The 17,853-nt window shown below is 36.5% G+C and overlaps 1 protein-coding gene and 1 long non-coding RNA gene across 4 annotated transcripts in view; one reads left to right on the top strand and one right to left on the bottom strand.

Annotated features, from left to right (window-relative positions):
- CDH12 (cadherin 12) overlaps window positions 1–17,853 on the top strand; it is a 1,057,614-nt gene that overhangs the window by 90,304 nt on the left and 949,457 nt on the right. The window lies entirely within an intron of this gene.
- LOC131504238 (uncharacterized) lies at window positions 7,752–15,856 on the bottom strand. Its single transcript, XR_009257875.1, has 3 exons — window positions 15,763–15,856; window positions 9,656–9,752; window positions 7,752–8,114 (listed from the first exon to the last, which is right to left on the bottom strand). It is a non-coding gene; the product is annotated as an uncharacterized LOC131504238 (long non-coding RNA).

The raw sequence follows: 17,853 nt of genomic DNA, 5'->3' as shown, positions 1-17,853 counted from the left end.
CAAAGAATACAGAAACGTTAATTCAAAAGGATATATACACCCCTGTGTTTATTGCAGCATTATTTATAATAGCCAAATTATGGAAGTGGTCCAAATGTCCATTGATAGATGAATGGATAAAGAAGGTGTGGGGGTGTGTGGGTGCATTTGTGTGCGTGTGTGTGTGTGTGTGTATACCTATATGTGTGTATACACACACACAATGGAATATTATTCAGCCATAATAAAAAAGTGAAATCTTGCCAATTGTGATGACATGGAGGGAGCTAGAGAGTATAATACTAAGCAAAATAAGTCAGTCCAAGAAAAACAAATACCATATGACTTCACTCATATGTAGAATTTTAGAAACAAAACAAATGAGTAAAGGAAAAAAAGAGACAAACCAAGAAACATGCTCTTAACTATAGAGAACTCACTGATGGTTGTTAGAGCAGAGTTAGGTGGGAGAATGGGTGAAATGGGTGACGGGGAGTAAGGAGGGCACTTGTGGTAATGAGCACTGAGTGATGCATTACTGTATCACTGTATCGTACACCTTAAAACAATATAACACTGTGTTAACTAAACTGGAGGTAAAATGAAATATATCTCACTGAGTTACATAAAGCATAAGGCATATTTTTATCATTTTATAAAGAAAGGTCTAGAGAAGCAGTTCTCAAGACTTTTGTTCTTTTAATGAGACATACTTAAGTTATAAGAATGTTCAAATTTTCAACACATTTCAAAAAAACATTTTTATATTATTAGGTTGCAACACAGATAAAAAGTCAGTAAGTTGTCAACTCCTGAGTATAAAAAAGCACACACATACACAAACAGAAAGTAAAGCTAAGTTTACTATACTTACAGCAGGAAAGTAGAATAACAATGTGAAGATTCTTATTAGTGCCTTGGAAGTATAGATACAAACATAGATGTTTTTAATGTTCTAGCTCTTTGGTGTTCCGGGATGTGGGCTTCAGTGGTTTAAAGAAGATATTTACATAGGGAGAAGGAAGTGGTTGCAATTGACTAAAGTTTATAACAAACAGTGTGCAGGAAAAAGCATGAATCTTAAAGCAAGTCATTATAACTAAGCTGTTGTTTGAAAAGAAAATTGTTTGCTCAGGTAAGATAACTGATGTGCTAATAAAAGACTTGTTTGCCTAGATGGATAAACTCTTTGTCCAGATAAATTTGTTTATAGGAATTTCCTGAAGTAAACAGTAAAATTATTAATTTACACCTTTATCTTTCTAGAAAGGAATGTTCTGGACAAATAATTATGTCAATTTGATACACATGATCTCAGTTCTCAATCCTGGTCATTAAGCTATGTATATTCAAGTGGTCTCATGTCAATATTCAAGGTTATAAATGATTCCCTTGATAAGAAATTGATGATATAACTTTCTGCCTCACTCAGGAAATGATATTGGAATCTCGATCATTGAGAGTGATGAATAACTCTAATTTTTAACATAAAATGAATTATTCACCAGTGTTATTTTAAATGAAAAGTGCTATTCTATCAAATTATTTATAAAAAAAAACCTTAAAACACAATGATGTAATATCTTTTTTAAGAACCATTGCCTGAGAAGCAAACCTAAATGCCAGTAAATTTGCATGCTAAAATTGAATTTCCTCTCTTCTAACACCAAAGGAAAGATCTGTTAGTAAGAATCTATTCCTACAATTATTATTGCTCCTTCTACATAAGAACCATGTACTTAAAAAAACCTGATTTCCTTTATATACATATATCAAAATAATTTAGTTTAAACACATGTGCATACGTACTTGCAGGCGCACAGATGCACATAAGAATTGTTGAAGCCTAGTCTGGGTTTTGGAGTTTCAGTATGAGTTTAACCATGGATTAGGTGATTGACAAATTCACTTCTCTGAGAACACCATTTTTTTCTATCTTTAAAATTAAGGCATTGAAATCTATAATCTTTAAGGTTCCTTTTTTACCCTCATGATTTTATAAGGCTAGATTATGCATTCGTGTGTGTGTGTGGTGTGTTTGAAAAATTTCAAATTCTGGAATTCTGTAGAATATGAGGTAGGACATGGTAGGTCACAAAAAAGTTTTGTTTGTATTTTAACAGATTTATGGAAAAAAAACTACTCCTTTTCCCTTTGGTGATTTCTTCACATTTTCTAGTTAACTATAAATTTAACATAAGGAGTAATGCAGACATTTTTAATGACCAATTAAGGCATCAGTTTTACTGATAGAAGCATTGCTTTTTCTGATGAGCAAAGTCTAGGTGTAGATAAATTGGTTTCCACGAATTTCCTCAATCAAAATGTAACATATTTATTACACGTTGCTACACGCGTCTAATGCCAGGTATAAATAGTAAAGCCTATTCTGACTGGTAATGTCATAGGACATTTGACAATAAGGTACATAGAATATATTATTGTTTACATTTGTATCATGAACCTCTCTCTAGAACTTCTTAATGTCCAGAATGGAAGATGGATGAATCCAGAAAAATAGTATTTCCTTGTGTAGTCAAAAGTAGAGAAGCTTTTAGTACAGTGAATCTTTTAAAATGTTTCCTAGGACATTTAGTTCAGTTTGACAAATATTTACATAGCACTTAATGTTGTAGATAATAATTCACATGTCATCCCAGAGTCCTGGAGTCCTAGATGGCATGCCTTGGGATGCCTGTCCTTTATAAAACTATGCACCACTTTTCCAGGGAGTTTCAGTTCTTAACTGAAATAAGAAAAATGGGTTGCTTTCAACAATCTTTATAAAGATTTAAGAATGACATATGTGAAAAATCTTTTAAAGATGAAATGCTGTGAATATAAAGCCTGGGATATAAATCAAGAAGCAGAATACTTCTTCAATCTTCCTGAGCAAAATGATATCAACCTGGTGGTCCATTATCTGTGTCACCTGGAGCTTTTTGAGATGGAGACCTGTAAACACACATGATAAGTCTGCAATCTTCAAAAGGTCATTAATTAAGAAATGAGTAGAAATATTGAGGAGAAGTATGGCAACAAAAGATTATATTTAAGGCATAACAGCATGTTTGAGCTTTTTGTGAAATATAAGAATGCAAACCAAATCACTAAAGCAACTGATATTTGGATGAATAAAGAAAAGAATTTTGAAAATTTAATTTCTCGTGTGGAACACAATTATTGTCAATCATCATAAAAAATATTGAGTGCCTTCTGTGTGTTTTGTGGGTCTAGATATTTGTTTTACACACATAGAGGGTGATGCTATAATTATATGTCTTGTACATATTGAATTTCAATTACTGAAATGCAAGAGTTTCCACAGTATGTAATTTTTAGATAATGAGATCATTTTGAAAATACAATGTTTTCCTTCTCTGCAAATGATCTAGCAGAATATATGACTTATTAATTTATGTTTTCACTCATCTGTTTTTCAGTTAGTTACTTGCTGTTTGTTAATCTTTGTTTTAGGCACTGAGAATATTACAAGATTCCTTTCCCTTGGGAATCTTACCTTTTTTAAAAAAATTTTTTTGATGTTTATTTTTGACAGAGAAGAGAGAGTGCAAGTGGGGGAGGGACGGAGAGAGAGGGAGACAGAGAATCCAAAGCAGACTCCAGGCTCCGAGCTGTCAGCACAGAGCCTGATACGGGGCTTGAACACATGAACCGTGAGATCATGACCTGAGCCAAAGTCGGATCCTCAACCAACTGAGCCACCCAGGCGTCCTGAATCTTAACATTTATGTAGGTTCTAGAGTTAAGACACTGGGTTGGCTTATCAGCTGTGACACTTCCGCATGTTTGCATTTCTGAAAAGGATGTGTCAGCTGTCAGTTTTCCAGAGGACCACTGGAAAAATTTTTGATCAAGGCAAAACTGAGTTTACGGCCATATCTCAGAGATATTGCTGGTTCAGTTCCATACCAGCACAGTAAAGTGAATATTGCAATAAAGTGAGTCAAATAAAGGTTTTGGTTTCCTAGTGCATATAAAAGTTATGTTTATACTGTAGTCTGTTAAGTGTGCGTGCAGTATCATTATGTCTAAGGAATGTACAGACCTTGGTTAAAAAATGTTTTACTGCTTAATAATGCTAGCTATCTTGTGAGCTTTTAGCAACTCCTAATCTTTCTACTGGCGGAGAGTCTTGACTTGATGTTGATAGCTGCTGACTGATCAGGGTGGTGGTGGTTGAAGGTTGGGGTAGCTGTGCCAATCTCTTAAAATGGGACAACAGTGAAGTTTCTGGCCTCAATTGACTCTTCCTTTCACAAATAATTTCTCTGTAGCATGTGATGCTGTTCAACAGCATTTTAACCAGAGTAGAATTTCTTTCAAAATTGAGTCGTCTCAAACTCTGCCACTGCTTTATCAACTAAATTGTAATATTTTAAATCCTTTGTGGTTATTCCAGTAATATTCACAGCATCTTCACCAGAAGCATATCCCATCCAAAGAAAACACTTCCTTTGCTCACCTAGAGGAAGTAACTTCTCATCCATTAAAGTTTTATCATGAAATTGCAGCAACTCAGTCACATCTTCAGGCTCCATTTCTGATCTAGTTCTCTTACATCTACACTCACTTCCTCCACTGAAGTCTCAAACCCCTCAAAGTTGTCCAGGAGGATTGGAGTCAGCTTCTTCCAAACTGCTATTAATGCTGACATTTTCATCTCTTTCCACGAATCATGAATATTCTTAATGACATCTATAATGGTGACTTGTTTCCAGAAGTTATTCAATTGACTTTGTTCAGATCCATCATAGAAACCACTATCAATGGCAGCTGAAGCCTTGTGAAATGCATTTCTTAAATAACAATGCTTGAAAATCAAAATTACTCCTTGATTCATAGGCTACGGAATGGATGCTGTGTTAGCAGACATGAGAACAACATTAATCTCGTTGTACATCTCCATCAGAGCTCTTGGGTAGCTAGGCGCATTGTCAGTGAGCAGTAATATTTTGAGAAGAATCTTTCCTGATCAGTAGATCTCAACGGTGGGTTTAAAATATTCAGTAAACCATGTTGTAAACAGATGTGTTGTCACCCAGGCTTTGTTGTTCCATTTATAGAGCAGACAGAATAGATTTAGCATAATTCTTGAGGGCCCTAGGACTTCCAGAATAATACACGCTCACTGCCTTCAACTGAAAGTCACCAACTGCATTAGCCCCAGCAATACAGCCAGTTTGCCCTTTGAGGCTTTGAAGGCAGGCATTGACATTTTATCTCCAGCTGTGAAAGTTCTAGATGGTATCTTTGTCCAGTAGGAGGCTGTTTCATCTACGTTGAACATTGGTTGTTTAGTGTAGCAGCCTTCTTTGATTATCTGTGCTAGACCTTCTGGGTCACTTGCTGTAGGTTCTACATCAGCATTTGCTGCTTCACCCTGAACTTGTATGTTCTGGAGATGGGCTGCTTTCCTTCAACCTCATAAACCTACCTCTGCTAACTTCAGACTTTTCTCCTGTAGTTTTCTTGTCCTTCTCAGCCTTTGTAGAATTGAAGAGGGTCGGGGCCTTGCTCTGCATTGGGTTTTGGCTTAATGTTGGGAATGTTGTGGATGGTTTGAGCTTCTATCCAGACCAGTCAAACCTTTTCCACATCATCGGAAAGGCTGTTTCCCTCATCGTTCTTGTGTTCACTGGACTGGTACTTTTCATTTCCTACAAGAACTTTTCCTTGGCATTCCCAACTTAGCTAATTTGTGTGATGCCAGAAGCCTAGCTTTTGGCCTATCTTGGTTTTTGTATGTCTTCTTCACTAAACTTAATCAATCATTTCTAGCTTTTGATTTAAAGTGAGAGATGTGTGACTCTTCCTTTCACTTGAATACTTAGTGGTCATTTTAAGATTAATAATTGGCCTAATTTCAGTATTGTTGCATCTGAGGGAATAGGGAGGCCTGAGGAGAGGGAGAGAGATGGGGGAATGATTGGTCAGTGGAGCACGCAGATCACATACTATGTTTATCACTTAAGTACGCCGTTTTATATGGGTACAGTTCATGGCACCCCAAAACAATTACAATAGTAACATCAAAGATTATGGATCACAAGTTAACATAACACATGTAATAGTAATGAAATTGTTTGAACTGTTAAAAGAATTACCAAAATATGATGCACAGACACAAAGCGAGCCGATCCTGTTGGAAAATGGTGCCGATGGAATTGCTTAGTGCAGGGTTCTTGCAAACTGTCAACTTGTAAAACATACCATATATGCAAACGGCAGTAACATGAAACACAATAAAATGATGTAGGCTTGTATGTAATTTGCTGCTACAAGGCATGTAATGTTAAATTTATGTGTCAATTTGGCGAGGCCACAGTGCCCAGACACATGTTGACTTATGAATGTTGCTATAAAGGTATTTTAACGCAATTAACATTTTAATTAGGAGACTTTGAGTGAGCAGATTAGGCTCCATTATGTGGGTGGGCCTCACCCAAACAGTTAAAGAGTTTAAGGAAAAAAGATTTTTCTCCTCCGAGGAAGGGGAAATTCTGCCAGCAGAATGCCTCTGGACTGGAATTGCAACATCATTCTTCCCTGGGTTTCTAGCCTAGCAGCCCATCCAGGACGTTTTAAGACTTGGCAGCCTTCCCAGTCACATGAGCCCACTTCTTAAAATAAATCTCTCTCTCTCTCTCTGTATATAAATACACATTCTATTGATTTTGTTTCTCTAGAGACCCTGACCAGTACAAGTGATAACACCGTCTTGACGGAGGTTAAAGAACATCTTGGAAGGGAGAAATCAGGGACAGATATGTATAGCATTTCGTTAAAAATGATTTCTTAATCTGAATAATTTTAAACAAGTCCTGCAATTCGAGGGGCTTGTTTGGAATGGGAAGAGGTTATGGCTCAATAGCTCTGGGTTGATGGAGGTATAGTCCAGGCAGGTACTGATAGGCCACTTGCTAGTCCCAATAGGTACATTATTTCAGTTGGTTCAAAGTCTTCAAGGAGGAAATATCTCCAGGAAGCAGCAGTGAAATTATTTTGCCTAATCTCAGGGCTTTTTGTTGTTGCATAAAAACAGGGAAAAAAAAGTTTTTTCAGAGTTGTTTAGAACTAGGACAGGAAAGTATGTCATTTCACTTCTAAAGTTTATGTGTGTATACAAGATATTCGAGAAGAGTCCAACAAGACTTTGGCAGCAAGAATCCATTCGTGGTGGCCTCTTTGAAATCAATGTAAGTATTTATTTCTGATATTGCAAAGGAGTCCCATTAGGGAATTACATGCTGGGTCACAAGTCAGAAATCCCGGTTGCCAGTTCTGATTCCGCGTCTCACTAACTGAAGGACTTAGTAAGTCTTTTACCATCTTTGAGTTTACTGACTTTCCGTATGGGATCCTGGCCAGGATCTGATTCAATTTTAAAATCCTGTTATTTCCTGAATAAATAATAAAAAATGGAGAATATGTAGTAAGTATGAGATTCCTCAGAGGTTGTCTGATCAAATGATGATGGAAAAGAAAATTTGGGACACACTAGACAATAATAGATTTCTCAAGAAGTAGTGACTGAAGCATCTTGAATATAGAGATGATTATTTGAGGCTACCTTTATCATGATAGTTTAATCTACAGTGGTGTAGCCCTTCCATTGGCCACTATAAGTAAATAAGTAAGTAAATAAATATCAGGCTCCTGTGACTATGAAAATTTAGTCATTGAACGGATGAGCAGATCTTTGCAATTGGAAAAGTGATAGCGAATTCGAGTATTTCTGTGTGGTGGCATTCATGTCAATATGCACACTATTGTAGCTGCTCATAGGGACCCTGGGTGATCTTATTTAGAGATACTTTGTCACAGAGTCTAAAATAGTTGCCAGAAGAGTTGAAAGTGTTTTAGAAACCATTTGCTTTATTTCTGTTACATGATAGATAAATACAGCCCTGTAATGCCTGCTATAAATAATGCACTTGTTTAGTAAAATTAGTGTTGCACAGCACTGCGTGTCCTTTTCCTTCACAGTTCGATGGCACTGGGATGGCAGGGAGTTCCTGCCACAGGTATCAGCTGCTTGTGCTGTCATCGGTCTCCAGCAGTGGTTCTGTTAATTATCTTGCGATAGTGTCTGAGGCAGAGAGCAATCTCTCCTAAAGAGCAGCCAGATTTAAAGAGGCAGAATTAATGAAAATTGATTCACACATTCTGTCATGTAGAGGTCTGCTGGGAGCCTTTCTTTCATATCCCCCTCCCCATTTCGTGATGTTGTACAACATGGTACAGGTGGGAATCCCTACCTTGGGATACTAATTATAGAGCTTGAATGGGATTAGCCACAGTGATTGGCAGTGTAATGCATGAAAGGATTTTAAAATTTACTTCATTTAAGGGATTTCGCGAGGGACCAATTCTTTCTTCTGACTTTTATAAGTGGTTATTGAGAAGTTGACAAAGCTGAAAATCCAAGGTCACTAAGGATTATCGGAAAACCTACAAACGAATTATAAATTTTAGTAGTTAATTGTTCAAAATTGTGTACCTGAAAAAGGCATGTGGAGTACTGGAAAGATAAATAACAGATAGATAAATATATCAGTATATGCTGGTAGTTTTTATTTATTGTTATTTTTTAAGTTTATTTATTTTGAGAGAAAGAGCGTGGACACATGCACGCACAACCGCATGGGTGTAGGAGGGGCAGAGAGAGAGTGAGAGAGAATCCCAAGCAGGCTTCTCACTGTTCATGCAGAGCCCCACATGTGGCTCAATCTCACAAACCATGAGATCCTGCCCTGAGCTGAAATCAACAGTCGGATGCTTTTTAAAAATTTTTTTAATTTTTTTTTTTTTTTTTTTTGAGAGAGGGTGCATGAACAGGGGAGGGCCAGAGGGAGAGGGAGAGGGAGCCACTGAATCCGAAGCAGACTCCAGGCTCTGAGCTGTCAGCACAGAGCCCGATGCGGGGCTTGAACTCACGAACCATGATATCACGACCTGAGGTGAAATCAGACGCTTAACCGACTGAGCCACTCAGGTGTCCCAGTAGTTTTTATTATTTCATTTTATTTTATTTTTTAAATGTTTATTTATTTTTGAGAGGAGAGACAGAGACAGAGACAGAGAGTGAGCGAGCAGGAGCATGAGCAGGGCAGAGAGAGAGGGGGACAGAGGATCTGAAGTGAGTTCTCTGCTGACAGCAGACAGCCTGATGAGAGGCTTGAACTCAGGAATTGTGAGATCATGACCTGAGCCAGTCTGAATACTTAACTGACTGAGCCACCCAGGCATCCCAGTTTTTAATTGTTTTAATGAAAGGCTCTGTGTTTTGGAATTTATACTTGAACATACAAAAATAGCAGATTTTTAATCTGAAAATTAATTTAATTAATAAGGTATTTAATAAGACAACTTGATAATCACCAAGACCTTTTTATACTACTCATAACTAACCATTACCAATTTCTTCCGAAAAGTGAAGCAATATGACCGTGAATCAATATGACCGTGAATCAAAGTGATCTAATCCTGAATGCTAGGGGTTATGTTTTCTTCACCAAGGAAATAGTTGATATAAATTCTAAGCTGCTGTAACAATGGCAACAACAACAAAAAACCCCACCAAAACAGTTAAGCAAGATAAATACTCTCCTGCAGGTCTCCAATTTGAAGATTTAAGCAGTGCAAATAATACCTTAGATACAGCCGTTCCAAAGAGTGTGGTCCAGGGCTCACGGTGTGCTGTCTTCATCTTCTCCTGTGGTCTGGGAGCCCAGATCCTACCCTCCATCCTGCGGGGAGAAGAGAAGTTACATGTGGGAGTATCCCCCTCCAGGAAGGAAGGAGGCGTGCTTTCTGGATTTTTAAAAGCAGAACCCTGAAGGCACATATCACCTTTGTTTCTCCACTGTTAATCATTAGCCAAGTGCTGCTGCCCAGCGAAATGCCCACTTTGATGGAGGAAGCAGAGGAAGGATATCAGAGAAGAGACAGCATGAATAGGAAATGGAAAAAGCAAGTAAGATGAACAATTAGAATCAGCAAGTTGAAAGACTTAATAATGGCCTGAGTTTTCTTAAGAATTCTCATGATTTCACATTTGATACATTAAGAATCCTAATAAGAATTAGAAATTTAATATGGAACATAAATAATGATTTGGATAAAAAACAAGTCCTGTGAAGTCTTTTTTTTACATATTTAACAGATGTTGAGCATAGTATTTTAGATAAAATGTGAAATAAGTATAGGAAGAAATAAGGAATGGTAGTAAATACAAATATAATGATATAAGTCATATTTATCTTTTGTATTTATCTTCTCAAGTATTCTTTGTTCTTCAAGTTGACGGAAATATGTCATTCCTTATAACAAAATGAAGATTTCTAAACAGAATTTATACCTCCTTGAATGTTACAAATATAATATGTAGCAGTGTTACTATTATCGCATAAAAGTGTTTTGATCAGTATTTGCTATCGTAACATGTGCTTATTCTTTCCAGAAACATGTCTAAACCTCTGAACATTTGTAAAAATGCTGTTACAACTTTGAGCAGTACACAGGGAAATACAACAGTCAGGACTTATTACTTCAGGCCACTTAACAATCTGTCATTTTATTTATTTATTTTTTTTAACTTTGTTTTTTTTTTTTGTTTTTTTTTTTTAATTTTTGAGACAGGGAGAGACAGAGCATGAACAGGGGAGGGTCAGAGAGAGGGAGACACAGAATCTGAAACAGGCTCCAGGCTCTGAGCTGTCAGCCCAGAGCCCGACGCGGGGCTCGAACTCATGGACCGCGAGATCGTGACCTGAGCCGAAGTCGGCCGCTCAACCGACTGAGCCACCCAGGCGCCGCAAAGTTTATTTTTTTAAGTTAATTTATTCAGGCGCCCCAACAATCTGTCATTTTAAAATAAGGTATTTTTCAGATGAGATTTACAGCATCAAGTTTTCTGAAGGAAGTATTAGTGGAATTATTCAGGTCAAGAATTACAGTCTAATAAAAGCAAAGATGTTCTATTACTTTATAGATACGTTGCATCCGTTTTTGGCACTTCTAACTTGCTTATCCAAAAACATAGCATAACAATTTAGGACAGATTAAAAGTGTTATATTATTTGATACTGTTTGTAGGCTACACATGAACAGGTATATACCCAAAAAGTGGAAGCAAAAAAAAAAAAAAAAAAAAACGCCTTAAGGCTTTATAAATACAATCTTACTGAATTCCCTATGTTTATATTTGGCTAATCAAAGTTTAAAAATATAAACCTTGACAGTATCCTATGCTTAATACAAAAGGGGAATGACATCAACATTATTCTGAATAATAATAAATAGATAAAAACTTTTGTTTCTAGCAAGTGGCTTTATTGCATAAATTAATATCTATTGGCTTTATTTTTTAAATTTTATTTTATCTGGTCTTTAATATATTTGGAATAAAAGGGATTGAATTATATTGGTAGTTTTTAAGATAGCCATGACTCAGAATGGTAAAATTTGCATTTATACATCCTTGCAAACTGGAATTCTGCACTGAAAAACATGTGAAATAAGGGTTTGTTAGCTTTTCCTGCAAGTACTATTGTTTGGGGGAATTTATATTTCCATGTGTACCCCTGACTTTGTTTATCTCTGAAGCAAAGAAAATAGGTAGTTCTCTCTTCAAAGTAACCTGATGTGGAGATTGGGAAAAGATTAGATACTCTTCAGTATAGTGCTTGTAAGGGTACAAATGTAGAATTTTGAGGTAGAATCCGTTGTAGCTACAGAAATATATATTTGTAGCTACATGAATCTATTATTTGTAGCTATAGGAATATATGAAGGCCAGGTTTTCAAACTCACACATTGTTTCCATTTATGCTGTTTTTAGTCCTATGAAAACATATCCCTTGATTATAACTAGTTAATGCATTGAAACCACTTAGAAGTAACAATTCCAAAAGACAGTGAGAGAGAGAGAGAGAGAGAGAGAGAGAAGTAATAATTGCTTTTCATAACTTTTATATTCCATAGCATACATGTGTATCAAATCACATTGGTTTAATAAAGTTAGATATTAGCATTGAGAAGAGGAAGACGATGACTTTATGGTTTTGTTCTTTGGAGCAAAAAGTGTCAGGATGACTGATGTAGGTTGAAGCTGTCAGAGAATGGACTCGGGGTGGGAGGTGAGTAGAGTTTAGAAGCACCAAGACCTTCATTTTACTTTAGCACTCCCTGCTTCTCTCCCTCTGCCCCCAACACGCACACTTAATGACGAGGATGTGGCTTCCCTGATGCATACTGGATCAGGAACTAAGTATGCCCAACATCTCTCACGCTCACTCAATTGGGAGGACTCTATAGCAGAATGCTTCTTTCCAATATCTGAAAAATCATACTCAATACCCAAATAAAAATGTTACTTGGTAATTTATTCTGTTTCATATCTTTTTTTTTTTTTCAGGGCACTATGCTATGAAATCATTTAACTAACTTCTGTAATTCTCATCACCGATTTAACCCATCCCCCCACTAATCTCCCCTCTGGTAATCATCAGTTTGTTCTCTTAAATTAAGAGTCTGTTCTTGGTTTCTCTGTCTGTCTGTCTCTTTCTCTCTTATGTTTTCCCTTTGCTAGTTTTTTTTTTTCTTAAACTCCACATATGAGTGAAATCATGTGGTATTTGTCTTTCTCTGATAGACTTATTTCACTTAGCATCATACTATCTAGTTCCATCTATGTTGTTGGAAATGGCAAGATTTCATTCTTGTTGAATACTTTGGTTTCTTGTTAAATTTTTAAAAAATTTATTTATTTTTGAAAGAGACAGAGGTGGTGTGAGTGGGGGAGGGAATGACAGAGGGGAGAGGGAATGATAGAGAGGGAGAGAGAGAATCCCAAGCAGGCTCCACGCTTCTAGTGTGGAGCCTGATGTGGGGCTCAAACCCACAAAACTGTGAGATCATGACCTGAGCCAAAACCAAGAGTCAGACACTTAACTGATTGAGCCCCCAGGCGCCCCTCTGGTTTCTCTTCAGATCGAATAAATATTTCACTTTTTTATGGCTGAATAATATTCTGTTGAGAGTGTGTGTGTGTGTGTGTGTGTGTGTGTGTGTGTGTGTATGTATGTATGTATGTGTGTATACCACATCTTTATCCATTCATCAGTTGATGGATACTTGGGCTGCTTCTGTATTTTGGCTATTGTGAATAATGCTGCTTATAAACATTAGGGGTGCATGTTCCCCCTTTCAATTAGTGTTCTTATATTATTTGGGTAAATATGTAGTAGTGTGATTCCTGGAACCTAAGTTCTATTTTTAACTTTATTTTTTAGTCATAAAATATAATGTATTTTAATTTACTAGTTTAAGATGTAACAACATTCTTACGAAATTTTTGTAATCATTTGGGTAATTAATGTAACATTGCTCTAGTTTTAGTTCCTTTACCATGTGATGACATTACTGATAAAGAAATTATTTGATTAATTGAGAAATTCTTTTACTATTTTTAAAAAGTATTAGTTCTGTTTTCTACTCTTAACATTTTTTTTTGCTTGTAAAGAAGACTACCATAATTTTTTTTTGAATATGAAATTCATTGTCATATTGGTTTCCATACAACACCCGGTGCTCATCCCAACAGGTTCCCTCCTCAATGCCCATCACCCACTTTCCACTCCCTCCCATCCCCCCATCAACCCTCAGTTTATTCTCAGTTTTTAAGAGTCTCTTATGGTTTGGCTCCCTCCCTCTCTAACTTTTTTTCCCCCCTTCCCCTCCCCCATGGTCTTCTGTTAAGTTTCTCAGGATCCACATAAGAGTGAAAACATATGGTATCTGTCTTTCTTTGCCTGACTTACTTCACTTAGCATATCACTCTCCAGTTCCATCCACATTGCTACAAAAGGCCATATTTCATTCTTTCTCATTGCCAAGTCATATTCCATTGTGTATATAAATCACACCTTCTTTATCCATTCATCAGTTGATGGACATTCAGACTGTTTCAAAAGAAGACTACCATAACTTGATCATTTATTTTGTTAATGTTAAAGTGTGTCTTAAAGGTTACTATTTCAGCAATTCACTTTCATTTTTAGTGCTTCTATTAGTTTTCAATTTGCTGCTGTAATGAATTACCACCAAACTGGCTTAACCCAATACAAACTGAGTTTTTTAATAGTTCTGCAGGTTAGGAAGTTGAGGTGGGTCTCACTGGGTGAAGTCAAGATGTGGGTAGGGCTGCTTTCCTTCTGGGGCTGTAGGGGTGAACCTGTTCCCTTGCTTTCCCGCTCAGACGGGGGCTTCCGCATCCCTGCGCTCACGGCCCTCTTCCTTTATCTTCCAGGCCGGAAGTCCTGCCTGTGTCTGTCCGAGCTCGATCCTCACATCTTTTCTCTTGCTCTCCCTGTTCTGCCTCACTGCCCACTTGCAAGGACCCTTGTGATGAGATTGCCTTGACCAGATAATCTAAGACGATCACCCCGTTATGAAGTCCTTAACCTGATCGGGTATATCAAAGTGTCAGGAAAAAGACATTCAATACATACCTTGACTTAATTAATCAAAATAGAATTTGGAAGGTTTTTTTTTTTTTTTTTAAAACATCAAACAATAATATGATGGAAAAATTTTGGAGATTATATTTGAAGTCAGTGTTTTTTATTTTTTATTTTTTTTACAAATTTGTTTAATGGCAAAAAGAAAATAATTCCTGCTAATAATACATTGCATATGTTGGACTTATAATGGAATAAAGAATTTTCTTGCCTCTTCTACATAAGAGGAATTTCCTTCAGCAACATTTTATTAGATACAGTAGTATTAAGTTGGTACCATTATTTTTCCAAATTACAAGCTGAGATTGAAAGCAGTTAACTTGCCCACATTAATAATACTTAATTAATAATTAGGTCTGTATTTGCAAATTAAGTGTTTTTAGTAAAGTTTCAAATATATAAAATCTTTCACTTCTTCATAAGCTTTTCCACCTTCAAAACCTTTCAGCATAAGTATGCTTTATTTTGCTCATTGTTTTAAAATAGTTAAAAATTGGAGAAGAATATTATCTTAGAACAAAACTTAAACTTCAGCCCACATAGGATTTGCTGAAAACCTCAGAATGTATCATTGTCTCCATGGACTAGCCTTATACAGTTGAATGATTTATAGCTGATAAGTTCTCTGTGACCTATCAGTCACAGGAAATGAGCATAGAAAAACACCAAATGCTCCCAAATAAATATCACATTTTGAATAAAAACTAGTACATATAACAATAGGATGAATTAGTATCCATAATGAAAAATGATATTAGAAAGCTGTACTTAAAGCAGATGAACATAAGGGAAGGGAAGGAAAAATAAGATAAAAACAGAGAGGGAAGCAAACCATAAGAAATTCTTAAATACATAGACTCTCTTAAATACAGACAGTTGCTGTAGGGATGGTGGGTGGGGGAATGCACTAAATGGGTGAGGGGCATTAAGGAGGGCCCTTGTTGGGATGAGCACTGGGTGTTGTATGTAAGTGATGAATCACTAAGTTCTACTCCTGAAACTAATACTACACTATATGTTAACTAACTTGAAGAAAGAAAGAAAGAAAGAAAGAAAGAAAGAAAGAAAGAAAGAAAGAAAGAAAGCTAGCTGTACTAGGAAACTTTGATTTTAGATATGTCACACGTTAAATATTTTGTGTCTGAAAATTAGTGACTGTAAAAGCAGAATGAGTAAAAGTAACTGATTTAAGGAACATGAAACACAAAGGACATTAGAAAATGTGCTAAATCCCTACCTTGGATTCAGATTTGCTTGTGCTTCTAGACAGATCTAACTTCATACCCCATGTTTTCTGGTAGAGATTATCCTCTGTAACTGAAGCAGAAAAGAAAACACAAAAAAACAAAATGTGAGTTAAAGCATAAGGGGTATTTATATTCACATTGTAAAGATGAGTCCTACGGGTCCTATTTTCCTTCTGCTCTCTGCAGCTGATATTAGAGGGTCTCAAGTAGCATGACACGATTTAAATATTCATGTAGATGGAGAACTTGTCACTACAAACTCCTAAGCAGTTTCTTTGACTTCTGTCGTCTCCCCCCGTTCCATTGTCCACGTGGCTGGCAGACCTGTGCAGCTGCTGTTACTCAAGTGCCCTCCACTTCTGTGTTCTTCTTCCCTCCTCCTCTTTCCCTGGATGATTCTGCTCCTTCAGGTCTCACCCTGGATTCCCAAAATCTAGATCCCATAATTTTTTTTTCTTCCCATCATCTGGAATACTCCTCTGGTTCTTGCCTCTTCACTTATCTAAATCATCCACTAGTGTGTGTCTCTGTGAATTCAGAGACACTGTTTTGAGTTGTTACCCTAGTTTCTAGAACAAGCTACAACAAATATTCACTTAGCAAACTCATGGACATCCCCCTCTTGTCACTGATGCACAGTGCAGTGACTTTACTAGTCAAATTTCTAAAAATGTTCACATTATTTGCTGGCATATATATATATATATTTTTCTGATTCAGTTGCTTCCATAAAATGGTTCTCATTATTTTGGTTTGGTAATGGATGGTTGCTAGGTTATTTTTGTCACTGAAATTACAAATCATATTCAGTGCTTTTTTTTTTTTTTTTTTTTTTTTTTTTTTTTTTTTTTTTTTTTTTTTTTTGCACCTGAACAGGGACCTGATCCCTGGACCAGTGCTTTTGACCTCAGATAGTCAGTCTGGGTGATTGTATTTGAATCAAGCATCATGGGCGTAGGGACTCCTTAGTAATCTACTTGAATTTTATAAAAAGAACGTATAGATGATGGTAAACAGCTGTTCCCCTTTTCATTAAGAAGAACAAATGAGAAGATAAGCATAATCGCAAGAGACAGGATTCAAGTTAGTTAATAGGGATTTTGTTTGCTCTTTTGTTTGCAAAATAAATTGTTGCTGAAGATTTATAAGAACTAAGAGAATACTAATGTTTCTTAAAGTGAAAATTTAAGAATTTTAGGACGAAAAGGGAATTAATCCATGAGACTTTTATTTGACTGCAAACATCTATATTTCAGCCATGTCTGTGGCTTTCTATTCCTTCTGTTTCAACTTTACTCTGGTACCCCACATTATGCTTCTAATAGCAGTTGGCTTCTCCACTTCCTCCTCTTCCACTTGTTCAACAGATAGTGTAAAAAAAAGCCATTTGTTTTTCTTTTGAAGCATGTTAAATCATCCCCCTGCTACAAGTGTTCTATTGCCTTTGCTTTGCATTTAGAATAAAACCCACACTCCTCAGCGAGGCCCACGAAATTCAACGCGATCTCTTTATTTCACACACTTATCTCCTGTCTTACGTCTTCACTCCATATTTTCAACACCCTGAATTTGGTTCTCTTCCTTGAATTTATCACTCTTGTTCATATTTTAGAGTCTTTGTAATTGATACTTATTCTGCCTGAACGTGCACCCCTAGGTTTTCACATGCTCGGCTCTTTCTTTTCAGTCTGGTCTTTGCCAAAAGATCACCCCCACAGGAAATACTCAATGACCATTTTATTCTAGCTCAGGCTGCCTTCCACTGTATCCATCCCTATGAACCTGTTTATTTTCTCCACAGAAACTAACACTATACAAAATCATCATGTATTTAGGTGTTGATGTGTCTATGGTTGTCCTTGTCTGTCTTCTTCAAGAACATGTACATTCTAGGACAGAAACCCTGTCAGTTTTCTTTATCTCTGCATCCCCGGGGCCTAACCCAGGTATAACCTAAAACAGGCATAACCTGACAAATGATACATATGGCAAGTCTCATGTTTAGAATACCACTGGATTCAAGAAACAAGTTCAGACGGAAAAGACATAATGCTTCATGAAAATCATTGTTGATGCAGCTT

This window comes from Neofelis nebulosa, chromosome 1 (genome assembly GCF_028018385.1).
Source record: "Neofelis nebulosa isolate mNeoNeb1 chromosome 1, mNeoNeb1.pri, whole genome shotgun sequence".
NCBI lineage: Eukaryota > Metazoa > Chordata > Mammalia > Carnivora > Felidae > Neofelis > Neofelis nebulosa.
This window is presented reverse-complemented; position numbering and strand designations above follow the sequence as displayed.